The following is an 18,645-nucleotide window of genomic DNA, read 5'->3' as shown; positions in this document are numbered from 1 at the left end:
TTAGCTCTAAGAAAGTATCCAGCGGTGACTGTTTTCACCTCCAACGCTCGTGGCCGCTCGTAATTGTATACCTACAACATCATCGCAGGAGGTTTCAAGCATCGTATTAAATTATTTAAATTAATTTATAACATTCTAATCTCATCAGTCACTTGACTTAGTCCGTGGCTACGATGTATAACCGGGTTTACCCGAGTAAAAGTTTAATAATAAGATAATAATAACCTTTCTTTTTTCTTCCCCGGTGCGTGACCTTTAACTCAATCTGTCATTTTTCTTTAACGTAAATTAATGTATATCAACTATATAAGGCTTTTGTCACTCGTTTTGTTCAATTTTCTTTGTTTTTATCCCTTTAATCAACTTGATTATGCATTATACATGATTTATTTATTAAACATCTATCTGAATGTAAATAAACAATTTTTAAATTTTCGGATATTTGAACCTTCGGTTAAGTGATTTTCGGATAACTCACCTCTCGCTAAACTGATTTTTCGGTAAACTGAATCTTCGCAAAATTAGGCCATCTGACATTTGAACTTTCAGTAAAACGGACTTTCGAAAAAATTAATCTTCGCTAAAACAGTTTTCGAATAACTCGACATTCGTTGAAATAATTTTCGGTCTATTAAACATTCGTTTAAATGGGTTTTGGTCAATTAATCATTCGGTAAATTAGTTTTCTTCAAAATAAATTTCGGTGTCCTGATATTCGCTATTTCGAGTTTCAGTCACTTGAACCATTGGAAAAATGACCGGCACTCGAAGTAGACGTTGTTCAAAATTGAAGATAGATTCAAAGAACACAAAATGCTATTTACCATTATGCTTAATTTCCATCAAAAAGTTATTAAATCAATTATTCAGGGTATCAGTTTGTTTTAGACAAAAATTATTTGGCAGTAAAATCGTTCTGATTTATTGGCAAAGGGGCATGGTAATTCTATATTGTAACTTCTTAATTCTGCAATGGTCCAATGTTTGAGAAGCGAAATTCATAAATCTGTAAAAGGCTAATTGTAGAAGTCGAAATTGTTCGACCGTCCAGTACACATGCCCTCGGGATTGCAGAAAAATCTAATATAAAGAATGAACAGTCAGATCAATAAAAATAAAATAAAAATATATAATCCCAAAAACAGGAAACACTGAAATAAGAATTAATTTGTATCACCTCGGTTTAAAACGCTCAATTTATACGGTGAATAAAATTTCACTATCTGAGCTTACTGAATTATCAGCAAAGCATCCATTGGGCAACCGCATAATCTAGCCATTTTTGAACAGATTTTCAAATGAAATTTATTTTTAAGACAGTCCATAGCAAGCTAAGCATGTTAGAATAATCCAGCTCGGATTTACTCCATATTTCGTAGGCAAGCTGCCAATTAGAAGAATAAATTACCTGAAGTTTGAACCTCAAATGATGAACTCGCTAAAGTTCCGCGATGCGTAGAAATAATTTTTAACAGGATTAATGAAAATTTTATCCCCCACTCCCCACTACCAACCCGTTTTTCAGGTCATCTAATCACAATGCACATTTAATAGTGACTTCGAATAACTATAGAATCAGGCTTCGAATAATCGTTTTTTCAGAGTAATAACTAAATTCTGAACAACCGGAAAATTCAGAAACCATTAGGAATAAAAAAAAATATTGAAATTTTTATATTTTTTTAAATCTATTTCGAGCACAACAGATATTTTTTCTATAATGCACCAACACCACGATCATTTTGAGACAAAAAAGAAAAAAATGCCCAGGGGGACTTTGGAATAAGCCTTTCATTGCAATTATAAACGATATAATACATGTTCCCTGCGGATAATATCACGGAATTTTTTTTTCCTAGAAATATTTCAGATACATATAAAAATTTTACAAGAAACAACTTACTTCCAAAAAAAACCCTGAATGCCTGACAAAATATCATAAAAGGGATATTTTTTTAATACGCTTTGAGTCCGGACGTATCAAAGACAGAAAATTCTTTTTAAATTTATTTTCTGGAAATTAAATTTACGTCCACGCATTCAGGTGTACGTATATTTTTCATCTAGAATCTACAGGAAAGGAGTTTACTTAACAAAACTAAGTTTTACAACATTTATAGCCTTTGTTCAGGTACGTCCACTCAGCGCCGCCACCAAGGCAAATTGTAAAATGGAATACGCCATATTTTTGCTTTTTTTTGCTAATTTTATGCTAAAAAAATTTTTTTGCTCTTCAAACTTCGGGGAAAAGGGTGACAGCGCTAGCAGGGCGTCCACTCAGCGCCGCCACCCACTAAAACGCACTAAAAATGATTATAATGCGATAAACGATGAGTGGAGATTTTTTTGCTTTTTTTGCTATATGATGACATATATTACGTTTCCCAGAAATGATTTAGAACTCCAAATTAATTACATGCCAGTTGAAAATTTCCCTCTCATTATAATTTCAGCAAAACTACCCTTCCACGTGAAGGTATGCATCGGAATATATACATATGTATGAAAAAAGCATTAAAAATATTCAAACTTAGAAGCAACTGTTAGTTGATATTTTTTGATCTTTTTTTTTGCTCTTTGATAATATATAATACGTTCCCTAAAAACTATCCCAAAGTCATACATACCTTCCCCGCGTCATTAAAAACGTTTGAAAAGTTGAAAAACCACCCTGAACAATGTAAAAATGATTTAGAACTCCAAATTAATTACATGACATTTAAGAATTTCCCTCTCACTATAATATTTCCAAAATTACCCTTCCACGTGAACGTATGCAACAGAACATCTTCCGCTGGAAGATGTAATAAATTGGAGTTCTAAATCATGTTTACATTATTCAGGGTAGTTTTCCAACTTTTGAAACGTTTTTGATGTCGAGGGAAGGGTATGTACGACTTAGGGGTAGTTTTTGGGTAACGTATTATATAATATTAAAGAGCAAAAAATATCGATTAACAGTGTTTTCTAAGTTGGATTACTTTTATGCTTTTTTCATAGATACATATGTTCCGCTGCATAGATTCACGTGGAAGGGTAGTTTTTCGGGAAAATTTTGAAGAGGGGGTAATTTTGAAGGGCCATGTAATCAATTTGGAGTTCTAAATTATTTGTGCATTGTTCAAGGTGGTGTTCCAACTTTTAAAAAGTTTTTCATGACGAGGGGCGGGTAGGTATGACTTAGGGGTAGTTTTTGGGTAACGTATTATATATTATCGGAGAGAAAAAAAGAGAAAAAAATATCAACTAATAGTTTCTTCTAAGTTTGGTTATTTTTAATGCTTCTTTCATACATATATATGTTCCGTTGCATAAATTCACGTGAAAGGGTAGTTTTTCGGGAAAAGTATGACGAGGGGGAAATTTTGAAATGAAATGTAATCAATTTGGAGTTCTAAATAATTTTTGCATAGTTCAAGGTGGTTTTCCAACTTTTTAAACGTCTTTGATTACGAGGGGAGGGTATGTAAGACTTAGGGGTAGTTTTTGGGTAACGTATTATATATTATCAGAGAGCAAAAAAGAAGAAAAAAATATCGACTAATAGTGTTTTCTAAGTTTTATTAATTTTAACGCTTTTTTCATACACGTATATGTTACGCTGCATACGCTCAAGTGGAAGGGTAGTTTTTCGAGGTAATTTAATAGAGGGGAAAATTTTCAAGTGTCATATCATTAATGTCTGTAGTAACGTCAAGTTGAGATTCACAATAGTAGGAAATCGTCTGCTCGCTCGTTCTCGTTCTTCTTCCCATGGAGCCCTCGTTTCTCTTCGTATCTCCAAGTTTGATTGGCTATAAGGTAGGGAGGAGTTTCCGTTGGTTAAATCTGATAATTAGCGTCTCGATATGGTCTCCGTCTTCCTGAGTGGGCCTGGTCATTGACAATCGGGGCTACTATTGGCCCCATGGAAGTGACCCGCCGGTGCTGCTCTCCCGTACATAGTAACAGTATCCCTGCATCACGAACTAGCCTTCTTCTTAGCCATGACTTCCATGTAAAAATTAAAATCTGTCAAAATTCAGTTTTATCTGCAAAGTTGTTAACCACTTGTCACTTTTCCTTGTACCTGGTTTCCTTGACAGTTTTCCTTCGGAATAAAAGAAATTCGTTGGACTAGATTATGAGTAGGTTTTCTTCTTCGGCACACATAGACCTTTTGCCTCACACTCAGTCTCGACATTCAAGGTTGAAATAAAGTTGCTTATTCTACTAATTATTATAGAGGGGGACCCGGGCTTGACGGTCAATTTACCTTTTTCGATTCGGTGACGTTTCGTGATTGGCTTTGATTTCGGCGGGCTCACGGAAACTTTACCTTACAAATACGTGAGTTTTTTTTTAAAACCACGTTACACCAAATTCATCAAAAGCCTCTGGTACAGGGACTCTCCATACAAAACTCGAGGACGCGTCCTGCGGCTTTATCAAAGGCCCTCCAGTTCGATTCCTAGGGAACCGAAATGGAAATCAGATGGTAGCAGAGCGTGGCACACACACACACACACACACACACACACACACAATTATGTTCATGTTGTGATTTGTACTTTTCGAATCTTCGCGTCCTATTGTTATTATTATTTTTTTAAAAAACATTTCAGTGTTGAAACGTTGTCACAGGCTTATACTGCCCAACATGTCGAAGGCATTTTTGGTTAGAGTTGGATTTTCTATTTGATCATTTCTGCACGGGGTTGCCCGGTATATATCATCAGTCACGGACGCATTTTTATAATGCAATCAAGTGATCTGATGAGAGCAGTCTGCCCAGACATATTGGACAAAGCCTGGTTTTTACCCCATCATTGACGGACTGGGTTGCAGTCAATTACACGATGGAGGGACCTACAGCTTAAAGTGGGTTCCGAACCATCAGAACCTCGGTAAAGGTACATTGAAAAATTTCTAGAGGTACCGGCTCAGGGATCGAACCCCGGACCTCTGAGGTGAAGTCCGAGTGCCTAACCAACTGAGCCACCGAGGCTTGATATTATTATTATTATTACTATAAAAAAACATTTCTGTGGCGAAATGTTGTCACAGGCTTATACTGCCCAATATGTCGAAGGCATTTTTGGTTACAGTTGTATTTTTATTTGATCATTTTGCACGGGGCTGTCCCGGTATATATCATCAGTCACGGACGCATTTTTATAATGCAATCAAGTGATCTGATGAGAGCAGTCTGCCCAGACATATTGGACAAAGCCTGGTTTTTACCCCATCATTGACCGACTAGGTTGCAGTCAAGTACACGATGGGGGGACCTGCAGCTTAAGGTGGGTTCCGAACCACCAGAACCTCGGTAAAAGTACATTGAAAAATTTCCAGAGGTACCGGCTCAGGGATCGAACCCCGAACCTCTGAGGTGAAGTCCAAATGACTAACCAACTGAGCCACCGAGGCTTGTAGTGTACATACTCGTACACGATTGGACGAGGTGAGTCGCGATTTCTACTCCGTTTCTTGTAAAGCACTCGTCTTTGTGCATTCGCCAAATGAAGACCCTTTAAAAGCATCCCGCACTCGTTTTCTTTTTCATAGAAAATATCGATAGGTTATGGGCCTAGAACGTTTGTCGGGTTCATGAAAAAGAATAAAACGGGCTCGCAGAAGAGTGATTACGCGCGCAAAGCGTAATAGATGAAGTCTGTGCGAGGCGGGGTTTATCGTTACGTGAAGTGTCTCGTTTGAAAATGAAAATGGCCGATCTTATTTCAACGCGACACATGTACAAGTTCAATGGTTCGAACTACCAAGTATGGAAGTTTCAGGTGAGAGCCATTCTCATCGCGCATGGTATCGATGGTGTTGTCGATCGAACGGGAGTGAATGTGGGCGAATGATGTCGGCGAGACAGTGTCTAACGTAGCAATCATGGTGAAAATCTAGGCAAGTTTGCCTTCAAGATTTAACGCCCTAAAAACAGCGTGGGACAGGGTCGATCCCGAGAGGCAGGCACTAGAAACTTTGCAGGAAAGACTATTGAAGGAAGAAACACGATCCTTGGCAGACAAATTCAGTTGCATACACGCCTGAACAAAACGGCAAATCAGAGCGCGCGAATCGAACTGTTGTCGAGGCAGTGAGGACGATGTTGAAAGCGAAGAATCTCCCGATTTACCTTTGGTCTGATAGAAAGCTTAAAGGTTCATCCACAAATAGTGATGTGCATAGAGAGATTGATGCCAAATTGGAAAACCAGACTAACTATCTCATTTGGAAAGCATCATGTGACAACAACCTTACGGTTAGAGAAGAGTCTTTCAGAGCGATACTATAAGCCCTCTACTCATGTGCCTCACACTAACGCCACTATCTCTCACACTTCGGGACATCCAAGGGCACTTCAGCGACCAACCTGGATATCGAAAGCATAAGGTCACTTATGTATTTTACGTGGAAGATATCGTATTTTATGCCAGAAATGCAGTGCAACTGAACCTAGCTCTAGAGATTGTCGAGTACACTTGGCACATTGGAATGGAGTTTGGATTTAAAAAATGCGTAAAGGTTCGCTTAAAGAGAGTTGCGACATGCTAGCATTTGCGAGAACCTTGAAACCAACGACAAAGGTGCTGGATAGAACTGCACATACCTGGGCGTGCCAGAAGGCCGTATTCAGAATGTAACGCCATTGAAGCATGCTCACCGACGCAGATACAAACGTTTTATCTAACAGATTTGGTCTTTCGAACTGCTGACGAGAAATAAAGTATCAACAACGAACATGCTTCCGTCCCGGTACTACTCTGTACACGTAGAGTGGTTCCATGGATAAAGGACGAGCTTAGATTTTTCGACATCCGGTAACGAAGGTTATGCAGATAAACAAAAGCTTGCACTGTAATTCAATATCAGGAATGAGAAAAATGCATCAAACATTGTCCCTCTTGAGTACTCACTCCTGAAGACCCTAATGAAGAAAAAACATGAAAAACAACTTCAATCAACAGCCCCTCGCTAAGAGGCTACATGGAATGTTCTACAGAAATATTAAAATTTCTGTGAACTGATTGTCTAATCAGGTGACATCCACTGATCCTTCAGGATCATTAAATTACGCTTGAGCTAACGTTTGATTTCTTTAAATGATTTGGATTGAGGTTAAGCATTGAGGCCAAGATGGTGTTATTTCCTCTTTAGCATAGAGTCACCACATTTTGAGATTCCCTGTAAAAGGTGCAGAACGTGGCACACACACCCCGAGCACTTAAAAAGGAAATTCGCGTAAAGGGTGAAACGGATTTTATTCTTCTTTTGTGATTAAAGAGGGCTTATTATAATATGAAAAAAGCTTCAACCGTATTGTCTGATATAAAGCGGTTTACGAGAAAAACGGTTTAAAATAAATTCGCGCGGAATGACTATCAATCGAATTGTGGAGCGAACGAACAAGGCGAAGTCCGAAGCCCTCCGATTATTAACGAATAATCGGAGGTTTTCAGCTCGCTCCTGCAAAAGGGAAGGAAGACGCGTCAGTTGAAAAGTCCAATTTATCCAAGTTCGCGCGCACTGACCGGTGGTGTCTTACGCGCTCCCTAAAAACCGGTGATTGGAATATCGCGGATAACCGAGTGTCTCTCGCGAGTGCCCAGGAGGAATCTGCGCCGAGGATTTCCTTGCTTATGAGAGGTCCAGGACGTTTGCCAGTCCCCATACATCTGGAAGCAGCTACCAGAGTTCTCCAAGATTATTATCATTGCCCGTGGACAGCCATATACAAACTATATTCAACGGTAGGACAACTAATCAAGTTGTATTTTCATTTTATACTGATCTTTTACTGACTCAACCTGATCTCAGCCTCCGCCACTTCTTAACCCTTCCCTGATCATAGCCACTCCGCTAATTCTGGCGCCCTTCCGAAAAAACCCAGACATTATCCCAGAATTTCAAATTTTCCAAAATGGCAGTTGCCAAGTGCGGAGCATATAATTCCTTCCCAAGCTGAGAAAATAAAATCAGTGGTTTTTTGTAATAGATCAAAATATTGGAAATTGTCGTATGAAATTGATGATTGAAATATGCGATATGTGTAACTATAATATTACATAACCATGTACACATATATATAGATGCGTGTGTAACAAATATGTGGCAATAGTACGTGGTGAGGTAAAAAAACCATAAAAAATGAACAATTGATGGAAACCAAGAGATAATTTGGTAAAAAAGCGCGAAATTACAGCAAAAATGCAGTAGAAATTCTAAAAGGGAAAGGAAAAGAGACAAATTTTAATAAATTCACGAAATTTTAATTAATTTCAAATGATAAATTCGATAATGTGACCTTAAAGAGAAAATAAAAACATATTCAAGGTTGTAATCACAGATAATTGACAGTGATTCGACAAAAACAAGTTATAATTAGACAAATGTTAGCGAGATTACACGAAACCGAAATTACAAATATGTGTAAAATTAAATTATTAAAGTAAGAAAGAGAGGATAGGAAAAATGAAATAATAGATGAACGTCAGGACATTGTCATAGCTCTTGAGATCGAAGTAGAGCGAGAGTACAGCGCGGCACCGCGACCGTGAGTCGCGCCAACCCCGAGCAGTATCTCGCGAATCGTTGGTCCCTCGCGGTTTTTATTAAAAAATATGATACAATTGGTAATTAGGAAATAGTCATTAACTTGAAAATAAAAATAAATCATGGTGCTTAGGAACGGAAAGACTGCGTTAAATTCGAGGAAGACCACTTGAACAGGTCATTGGGAAACGAACACAGGCACCAACTTTCACATAGAAGATCGATTTAGATTTCCAACCCAACCCTAACAGATGGTACACCATAACCCCAGTACATTAGGTACAAGCACAAAAAATAGGTTTCATGAGAATAGGTAGAGGTAATTGGTCCAGAAAAGAACCAGTTTCTAGAGAAGAAATTGATAGGGTGAATGGTACAGACGTAAATAGGATGATTGGTATAGGTAAGACAAGAAAATTAGCAAGCGACATCATAGAGAAAATTAATCAGGCAAAATTTGACTCGACGTTCCCACAGTCAAATTACCTTCCCCAAATACGCTATTTAATGCAAATCAAGAAAGAATCACATTCAGCAATACAATAAATGTGGGAGAGAATGACGGAGAATGGTTTGGGGCAACAGCCAGTAGAATAGATATTGAAAATAGCAGAAGAAACCAAAAATTTTCTCAGGACAGGCCGAGAGTAGAAATAAACATTGAAACAGTTTAAAAAGTAAATGACGAAACATTTGAAATCGACTCATTTTTAGATAATAAAGAGCAATTCTTAAGAGAAATAGATGAGTTAATGTATTTCAAGACAGATGCGAATTAAAAAAGAGACGGTTATAGGAAATTACGCGAAGAAACGGTAAAGTTAACAAAAAATATAATCCGTAATCCAACCCCAAGGGGTCATAGTTTGTTTGAACATAGAACAACAAATAATCCGAAAAGAGACAATACAAGAATAACTGAAAGTTGTCAGAGCAGTAGGTCGCAAAACACGGTACATTTTGAAGGAGAACCTGAAATAGAAAGTAGGGTTCAAAGTAGAAATTTCAGAACAAAAACAGATATAGATAAAAACCATGAAATTGAAGAATTAACGTTAGAAACAAAATTTCAAAATCTGAAAGTTAGGCAACAACAAAGACATAGGGAAGACATAGATTCAGGTAGCGATTTTGAAATCATAGAAGATAGGATCAAACGAACAACTTACAGGACAGTAGCTCGAGGAAATACATGTACAAAAAATCAGGAGAAAATAACAGAAAGATCAGAAATAGAAAGTCAAGAAAGGGAATTGCTTGAAAAATTAAAACGAAAATACGAAAAGACATACAGTAGAGACAGTCGAGAATACAGCAACAGGGAAACTAACACAAGACAATACATAGAAACACAAGTACAAAATAGGATACCAAGTTTACATCAATTTCATATGGGAAATAGAGAATATTTAGACAGCGAAAACTAGGATAGTGAAACAGAGAGTAGAAACAATAGGAAAATAAATAGATGTTACTCAACACATAGTTTCCCTTTAGATATGGTTCAAACACCATGTCAAATCATCTGTAATTGGCCATTTAAGTTCAGAAATAATACGCTAGATAGCCCAGCGGAATTTTTAGAAGAATAAGAGGAATTCCAAGAAGGATACGAACTTAGTGACAAACACGTATTGCAAAATTTAAAAGAAATTTTATTAGAAGAAGCGAAAGCATGGTATAAAGTTAGGAAAGATAATTGGACCACTTTACAGCAATTTAAAGATGATTTTAAAACAGAATTTTTGGACCGAAGATTTAGGGAACAAATCAAAAACAAAATCAGATTTTGTAATAAGGAGAAGGAGAAGACATTCAGTCTTTTACTTCAAGAGTCAGGAAATTGTTCACGAAATTAAGCCCCAGGGAAAAATTAGATTAGGAATTAGATATGACGTACACAAATTTAATATTGCAATATAAAATGCATATCCCGCGAGATAGTTACGAGACATTCGAAAAATTAATAGACAAAGCAAAACGAATTGAAGAAGGAATATTAGATTCCAAAATTAGAGGACAGGTATTAAATGCAGCGGAGACAACAATAATAAAAAAATGGTAAGGGTAAAAATGTTCATGAAACTTCAGATCAAAATCAGGAAAAGAATGAATAAAAAAACCAGGATAATCAGGCATTAGCTAACAGGTCTTAGGGTCAGCAAGGAAGTCGAAATTATCGAAACCGATTACAGAATAACCGTGGTTATAGGGGATAGAACGGTAGAGGTCGAAGTGGAGGACATAGGTATCCGTTTAACCCATGGAATCAATTGCCGAATTTTTCATTCGCCCCACCATACGCATATTAAAGTGATAATAATTCACCCTTAGCGATAACCCAATTACCCCCTGAACTGTCAAAAACGACGGAAAAAGCAAACGCAAGTGGTAGTCACGAAAGTCAAAATAAAAAATCACAAAATAAAGGAAATAATAAGGAATAATTTAAACCTCCAAAAAGTGGAGATACTCGTTCAAGTGCACAGGACGGGTCGAACCCAAATAAAGAGGCGCAAAATCAACAACCTTTAAAATGTTTTAAATGCGGAAAAATAATGCTATTATTACCAGGGAAACACGACAGGCAGGCACTAAGGGCGAAAGTGCCTTCCGTAAATAGAGAATCGCCCGAGAAATTAAATTCCGACGAAGGCATCCCAGGTGAAACAATGTTTCACTTACTAGTAGAATTTAATAAAGAATTATTTAGAGTTTTGATTGATACAGAAGCAACACATTCTCACGTAGGTAAAGAATTATTAGAAAAAATAAGAGAATCAGGATATAAAATCAGAGAACCAAATTCCAACAAATTAATCGTAGCAAACGGACAGAAAGTGGACATATTAGGACAAACAGAAACTCCCCTTAGAACAGGGCAAGAAGGGAAAACAATTGTTTCTAGATTGTTCCCAAAATTAAATTCGGTAGAAATTATAGGAAATGATATTTTAAAAAACCTTAGTAACGGAATGAATTTTGAAACGGGAATGTTGTGGCTCTCGACAAAACCACACATTTTATATTCAATGGAGGCTCATCCCAGAGCTCTTCTAAAACCATTTACTAAAACAGAATTGGGATTAGTAAAAAATGTTAGCAACCAGACCCCAGAATGGGAAGAAACAAATAAAGGTAAAGATATTAAATCAGATAAGAAATTGCAATCATGGCTAATTAAATTTGGATCAAAGGTTAGTTTAAAAACGGGAAATTTAGAAAATAAAATGAGTAAAAAGGAATTAAGAAACAACATTTCCCTAAAATCGCAAAATAACAAAAATAACCCTATCCAGGAAAACTAAAACTTCCACAATAAAAAATAACCCTCCCTAGAAAAAACCCCGAATCGAAGATTAACCCCATCCCTGGATTTTAATCCAAAAAGTGACGACAAAAAATGTAAAATGTTCTACCCACAAGCTAGTCAGGAGAAAGAATAGTTAAAAAAGAAAGATGAGGATAAAGTAATATTGATTGAATCACATACATTTTATAACAAAACAATGAATAGGGAAGAAAATAAGGGGAAAGATCAGAAAGAAAACGAAATAATAAAATTAAAGAACAGAAGAAATTGGTATAACTTTAAAAACAGAGCGATATTACTAAATAATCTTAAAGAAAGAAAACCGAAAGAAACAAAAAACGAAATATTTACGTCAGAAGAATGCGAAGGGATAATAGAATTAACTAAAAGCCAACAGAAAAAGCTAGAAACATTATTAAGGAACAAAATACCAGAAACAACAAAAGAATTAAAACCAAGAAATTTTACAAAACCTAGGATAGATGCTCAAAATCATAGTCCGATTAAACAGCGATATTATTATGTGAGTCCAAAAATTAGGGAAGAAATGGACACAGTAGTAGACAGGTTGTTAGAAGAGGAAATAATTGAACCGCCTCGTTCAGGGTCTAATCCAGTAGTTATGATAAAGAAACGAGATGGAGCATATAGGTTTTGTTTAGACTTCAGAAAAGTAAACAGCATCACTAAGAAAGAGTGGTATTCAATTCCGCTAATGAACGAATTTTGGACAGCATTTACAATCCCAGGTAAAGGAAGGTTCCAGTTTAATCGTATGTCTTTTGGCCTAACTAAGGCACCTGCAACATTCCAACGCCTGATATATAAGATTATCTCCCCAGATCTAAAACCTAAGGTTTTTGCATATTTAGACCATATTTTAATAGTAACACAGACATTCTAAGAACAAGTACACTATTTAAACCTAATATTAGATACATTGAACGAAGCCGAATTGACAATTAGTCCGGGGAAATGCGAGTTCGGATGCTCACAGGTAAAATACTTGGGATTCATAGGTATAGGCGTTTTATGCCACGATTTGCAGAGGTAGTCGAGCCTCTAAATAAGTTGTTAAAAATTGGTAAACATAGGAATGGTCAGCATAACAAGAACAAGCAATAATTACGTAGTCGCTTATGCAAGCAGAGGGTTAAATCAAGCGGAAAGGAAAGCTAGTCAAAATATCGTACGGGATGTATTATCAAGAACAAGCGAACCAGATAGAAATATAGCATCAATATTAGCTGGAAGTATAGAAAAACTAGACATAGACATAAAGGACGAAACTGACGATTGGTTTTGTACAAAAATAAATGAAGTGAGGAAAAGACCCAAAGAAAATAATAATTGGAGAATAAGGGACGGTCAATTATATTTTTATAGGACGGATCCACTTAAATGTTCATTATTACCGGGAGAAAATTCATGGAAATTAACAAGACCTAAAAGATTAAGAGATCAGGTCCTAAAAGAAAATCACGACAAAAAACAATCAGGGCATTTAGGAATCGAGAAAACGTATACGAGAATTACTAGAGACTATTTTTGGCCAGGGATGTACTCGGATACAGCTAAATATGTAAGAGAATGCGAAATATGTCAAAAAATAAAACTGGTTAACCAACAGAAAATAGGTGTTATGGGAAAGCGAATTATAGAAGAACTATGCACAATAGTAGCGCCAGATTTAATGGGCCCAATGCCAATAACAAAAGCAAGAAATCAGTATTCATTAGTATTTGTAGATTTATTTACGAAGTAGGTGGAAATAATTCCAATTAAAAAATCAAATGCAATAACAATAGAATCCAAATTTCATAAAAGAATAATAACTCGTTGGGGAACTTCTAGAATTTTACACACAGACAGCGGGAAAGAATTTTAAAATAAAGCAATGAGGGAGTTAGCTCGAAAGTTTGGAATAAGGCACTCTACAACACGATGGTATTACCCACAAGCAAATCCAACGGAACGTTGCAACAGGTCGATAAAAACGATGATTAGAGCTTGTATAGCATGCATACACTCGATACACGCCAGCTCTTCTTAACTTAGACAGGGAACTACAACCCTTACAATCATTAAAAAGACAAATAGAAAAAACATGAGAAGTAGAATTACAGGATACAGACAAATTGACGGATAGACTTAGAAGATTACAAATAATTAAAGAGGAAGTTGAAAATAATTTAGACGAGGTCAATGAAAAACAAGCAAACTATTATAACATGCGCAGAAGACCGGTAGAGTATGAAGTAAACGAACAAGTTTTACTAAAAAACAAAGATATATTAAGTAAAGTAAAAAGTCAAAGGAGAAAATTACTGGAATATTATAAAGGTAAATTTTTTATTAAAAAGAAAATATCCCCCCCTACTTATGAAATAAATTACCATGACAGATGACGCTATTTTTCCTTTGTTGTTATTTTTTTGTTTCAGGTTCTATTCAAGGAAGACATCGATGGACTTAGAATAGAGGAGATAAAGTTAAAGTAGAGATAAGCCGTAAAACGTAATGGATTTTATAAATGGAAATTACATGTAAGAAAAGAAAAAGTACTAGAAATTAGTAGCAACGAATAATTATGTTAGTTAGGAGAATAGAATAGAAGATAGGTTAGGGTGCAGATTCTGCGGGATAAACACTCCGAGAGAACTCTTGACCCGCGCAGGGGGGGGGGGGGGGGTGTAAGGAAGTTACAATCGAAAGCCCGAGTGAACAGACCCTGGTCACATTTTCATCCAATTTTCCGAAGCACTGCGATTATTCACGAATAATCGGAGGTTTCCCGCTTGCAGTCAGGCCCTATTACAAGACCTAATCATGAAGAGGGCCAAAATCTTGGTTCCGAAAATGGAGATAAAAAAATCGACAAGGGGTCGCAAACCTTCGTCACGTATGTGGGCAAACATGACGTCGTCGGCTGCGTCTACGGCAAGTCTAGGGAATTTCACTTTAAGGAATGTCGTCTGCCATATCGACCTGGATTCTTCCGAATTTGTGGGGCCAAAGGATTCGATACGGCTGACTGTATCTATAGACATGGGATCGAGCATGAGCAGGTCTTAGGAAGATGCCCGAACTGCTCGAGGGACCTTACCCTTTATTATTCGGAATGTCCGGACTGCAACCTTTGCGATCACAGCTTGGTGTACGGGCTCAGGATAAATTACGCAACCTGGCCAGCTCAGTTAATCTTTGCTGACCATCGACATTTGGTTGGTGAAGGGAACATGAGCGCAAAAGTCGAGTGAAGGCCAAGTTCACTGACACCGAAGACTACCCCAATATATTGAGGCAATTCCTCGTCAGGGAAAATTACCTGGGCAAGGGGGCAGTCCCAAGTAACTCTGAGGCTCCGAGTGAGATCCAGCTCTCGGATGAAAAAATGAAATGGGCAGTCAAAGCTCTGATATCACGGTTCGTCGAAAAAACTTCCGACGAAATTATGTGAGAGGCCAGAACTGGATGACAGCGAGGAGGTAAGGGTCAGCGTCCCTAATAAATACAAGAAGAGGTCCACGCAATGACATTCAACAGCCCGTCGAAGTTTAATTTTAGTTTCGAAAATATTTATGTTGTTAGGTTACGTTTATTTATTTTCTCTCCGAAATTGTCGGATTTCTTATTTTATTCTATTTTCCAAAACATCAGTTCGTCAAATATTAATTTTAGTTTCGACTAAAATTGAATCTTCAGTCTATATTAATTATTTTCATTTTCCCGCAATTGTCGAAACTTGTACTACTTTTAATTGAATAAAATTAAGCTTGTCGAGATTCCATTCTTTTGCAAAATTTAGCGACATTATCAACTGCTATGAGTCGTAACTCCACCAAGGTTCCTATTGTTCTGCATTCCATTTCGAATATATCGTTTTAGATATGGTGTCAATTTCATACCGATAAAATTGATTGTCGTGTTTTGTTATTTTCAAGCTTGTGATTTATATTTCGGATAAGTTCAGACACTATGAAGTACTTCACCTCGAAATAAGTATAAATTACTTTTCAAGTTTCAGGATTACAATTGTCATATTCTCACCTTGACGTTATGGTTTGAGGGGGAAGAGTGTGACAGGAAATTATTCTAGTCTTCATTTAAATTACAATATTAACAATTAAACAATGCGCAAAATTTTAGGATGGGAATCTTCATCTTGAAGTCCACTTTGGATTTTATTGTTCTTTTCAAAGTCAAATTCATCGATACTTCAGATTCGTAACTGACTCGCAGATTATTTAACGAGCATAGACTCTTGGAACTAAGGCAAGAGCCACGCACAGCAGCCTAAAGCACAATAATTTAATAAAAAGGATACATTGCCAGAGTATCAGTGTCAGAGGTGATATAGAAGTCCGGATTTACTTAAAGGTCTATTCCTGCAAACTCTAATAGTTTCTAAAATTTAATTTTGGGCATCCCAATGAATCCTTCCTTGACGGCCTCAATTCAAGCTGCGCCAAGTGAGGGACCAATTTTGGAGAAGGAAAGTACAATTTCATTATTATGTTACTTCAAATATAAATTCAAAATTTATCCTATCTCATTTTATAATAATGGATAAAATAAAAAGAAATATTTTTAAAACTATTTATTCTTAATTATATAATAATGATGCCTATTTAAGCTTAAATTGTCAGAAAAAAAGACAGAAAAAACAAAATAAGTACGAGTGCGATTGAAATTAAAAACGGGTATTTACCAAGAGTACAGAAATAAATTAAAATAAACATAATTAGATTTGAGATATTAACAGTAGGATATATATATATTTTTTTTTTTAAATTTGTCATAAGGACAACCGCGCGTTCAGCCACAATCACGTCTCACGACCGTGAGATAGGTGGTTAAAGTCTGTAACGGAATCAATACGACGCTCCGGCAAAAGTTTCGTGCACCCTGAGAACAGGGCGTAATCCAAGGACTAACGCCTTCTGCCATTTGCAACTCTGTGAGCTGTAACCAGAATAATCCTGTTGTGAAGACATTCAAGATTCAATATTCCGCGACAACCTTTACGGCGTAAGATGTATAGTCGTGGAACAGAAGACTGAGGATACATGTGCGACGGCAAGCATGTTCGTTGGAGATAATTTGTCCCTCGCGGACATTTCGGGAGACCAAATCTTGCGGATGAAACGTTTATATCTGCATCGGAGAGTATCCTTTATAGGTGTTACATCCTGAATGCGGCTCCGTAGCACGCCTAGGTATGTATAAGTCTCTCCAGCGCAAAGGTATCGCATAGCGCTTCTATCGACTAGCTCAGGATCTTCAGCGATGCCATCCGGTTTTTCTCGCTTCAAATGAACCTTGGGGCATTTGTCTAACCCAAATTCCATTCCTATTTCCTTCGTGCATCATTCGACAATCCCTAGAGCTAGATGTAGTTGCTCCTTATTTTTAGCATATATCTTAAATTCATCCATGTAAAATACATGGGTGACCTTGTGCTTTCGATTTGCAGGTTTGCCGTAAATGTACCCCTGGGAATGGCGAAGTGTTAGAAATAGTGCCAATAATGTGAGGCGAAAGAGAAGTGGGCTCATGGTGTCGCCCGGAAAGATACCTCTCTGAAAGGTGACCTTGTTAGATGTCACACGATTTTTCCAGATAAGATAGTAAATCTGGTTTTCCAAATGCGCATCAATCTCTCTATGCATCTCACCATTTGTGAATGAACCTTTGGGAGGTCGAATCGAAAGCCTTCCGGTAATCAATCCAGGCCATCCTTAAGTCACGCTGGTAGTATGCTGCATCTTTACAGAGACGTCTATCGATGAGCATGTTCTCCGGACATCTTTCTTCGCCTTTCTTTGAGCCGCTTTGTTATTTACATGAGTATTTACATGTGAGCATGTGTGTGATATATTGCACTTGTCGTTAAAATGGACTAATATTGTAATGTAATTAAAAAATGTTCTATTATAATAAAAAATCATTATTACATCTTCTTAAGTTAAGGCATGTACCTTGGGTGCATTTCTGAGTCGAGAAGCAACGTGAATATTAAGTTTAATTGTTTAAACTAACACACCTTTCGTAGTTGTAATTGTTTGTGTTTTCTTGCCTTTGTAAATAATGTTTTATAATTTCCTTTTACCTGATTATTTCTAAACATATTTCATTGTTCTTATTTGTTGCAACAATCTGATATTAACAAAAGTTTGTACCCACCCATGCTCACACGTACATCCAGCTTGTATTCTTTGTTGTGTCCAGAATAAGCATCTGACCAACTAAATTTTGGGGACTTTTTTGCTTCTTTTTGTGTGCACAACTCCTCCAAAAAATTAACTACAGTTCTCGCGGGAGCCATTCGTTTCAGTTTTTATTCCTGTAGAATTAGACCGAAGGGCCGATGACAAAGCCACCGAACGCTCCCTCGGATTACGGATAAAGGGTCACTGTACCAAGGGTTTCTGCTGAATATGGTTAAAAAATTAATAGGCAGTTGCGAACAATTATCTAGCGGTGGTCCCGAAGGAATTAAACCCAAATCGAAGGTGTGAAAACCGTGCCGAAAGCTGAATGGAACATGGGTGAGGTGTCTAGAACTGTGACTCTGGGATACCGGGCGACCACTCAGAGTACGCAGCCTTATCCTTGCATGTGGGGCTCTACAAGGATGGGCGAACCCCTTTCCCTAGCTTCTCGCGGGAACAAAAATGATAACACCAAACAGAGTTGTCGTAAAGTCAGTTCAAAGAAATAGAACGCGCAGGGCTCTCGACAATAGGTCGGTCAAAATGCCGAACACTCCAGAGCTGGGGGAGTCA

The 18,645-nt window shown here is 37.1% G+C and overlaps 1 protein-coding gene across 2 annotated transcripts in view; it reads right to left on the bottom strand.

Annotated features, from left to right (window-relative positions):
- Positions 1–18,645, bottom strand: part of LOC117169062 (peroxisome assembly factor 2) — a 191,200-nt gene that overhangs the window by 42,721 nt on the left and 129,834 nt on the right. The gene's annotated exons all lie outside the window — the stretch shown is intronic.

The sequence above is a fragment of the Belonocnema kinseyi genome, chromosome 3 (genome assembly GCF_010883055.1).
Source record: "Belonocnema kinseyi isolate 2016_QV_RU_SX_M_011 chromosome 3, B_treatae_v1, whole genome shotgun sequence".
NCBI lineage: Eukaryota > Metazoa > Arthropoda > Insecta > Hymenoptera > Cynipidae > Belonocnema > Belonocnema kinseyi.
Note: the sequence above shows the minus strand (reverse complement) of the source record. Positions and strands in the feature narration are given on the sequence as shown.